Below are 1,166 nucleotides of genomic sequence, written 5' to 3'. Positions count from 1 at the left end.
GGTTTAATAATAATTCAAAACTTATTCCTTAAATGTATTCGTCTTCTTATTATAACCAGTAAAACTAAACTACCATGGGATCTCAAAAACAATAATAGGTTTTAGAAAATAACCCAATAATCCCTCCCCTTTTCAAATTCTGCCTTAAATAAACCCCGGCGTTCTTTTATTCAGAGACCGGTTGTTCCGGGTATCCCATTTTGAGTTAGACGAAACCAGTTAGCTTTGTCGGATTCGATTCCGCTCTCACTCGGTGATTAAACTGTCCACACTTCCCCAGAAACAGCACTGTAGGCTGAATCCGTAGCCATCTCACAATACTGGAAATCATACCTATCTAATACTTATCTATCTAAAAACTCATAAGAAAATTATAACATCTTAGCTTCGACTATGGTAAACAAAAAAGCAGATATGCATAGGCAAATTCAGATGATCCCTTCTTCGCAGATTGCAATTATACGTAATCCTCTTTATGCGACGATCCGCTGACCGAAAAAAATTGGTGTTAATGTGCGTGAAACAATACATCATCACAGAACTTCACTTCTCGGATTGCTTCATCTGGTTCGTGATGGGTTTTTCCGTAGCTGCTATTCCAACCTTACAAAAGAGAGTAAAAACCAAAATTAATCATCCGTAAGATGCAAATTTGTAAAGTATCAACAACTTACCAGTTTCATGGTATCTCGATAATGGCTTACTGGGGTCAACATCCCCAGCTCTTCTCGCATCAGACACTGCATTCCCCAAATGGCTTGAAGCAAGGATTAGAAGTGAACTCTACCACTTGATAGATCTTGGACACTTCTAACCCGTGCTCCAAGTACCATTTCAAGGATCGTCTCTCCCCTTCATACTGCCAATACGACTTCGTCTTGGCTGTGTATGATTTCGTTCTCCTCAGCAAACTACTTCATGTGGTCTCCAATATCTCGCGGAAATCTCGCGTATTCTTGAAGATGGGGCACATCTCTCCAAACTTCTCCTTCAAAGACTCCGGAACTCTGATATCGAATTCCACCACTCCAAATAAAGTTCCACTTACAACAGATTCTAAAATCTGTTGTTCATTGAGGGCCCAACAATGGTCCAGGGGACGTTTTAATTCAGAGTACAAGATCTTCGAAGGAGAGGATTCGTCTTCTTCATTCGCCGCCACTCGC

Source organism: Actinia tenebrosa, unplaced genomic scaffold (assembly GCF_029948245.1).
Source record: "Actinia tenebrosa isolate PJP-AT-01 unplaced genomic scaffold, QUT_ActTen_1.0 PGA_scaffold3__52_contigs__length_22856419, whole genome shotgun sequence".
Classification (NCBI taxonomy): Eukaryota; Metazoa; Cnidaria; class Anthozoa; order Actiniaria; family Actiniidae; genus Actinia; species Actinia tenebrosa.
Note: the sequence above shows the minus strand (reverse complement) of the source record.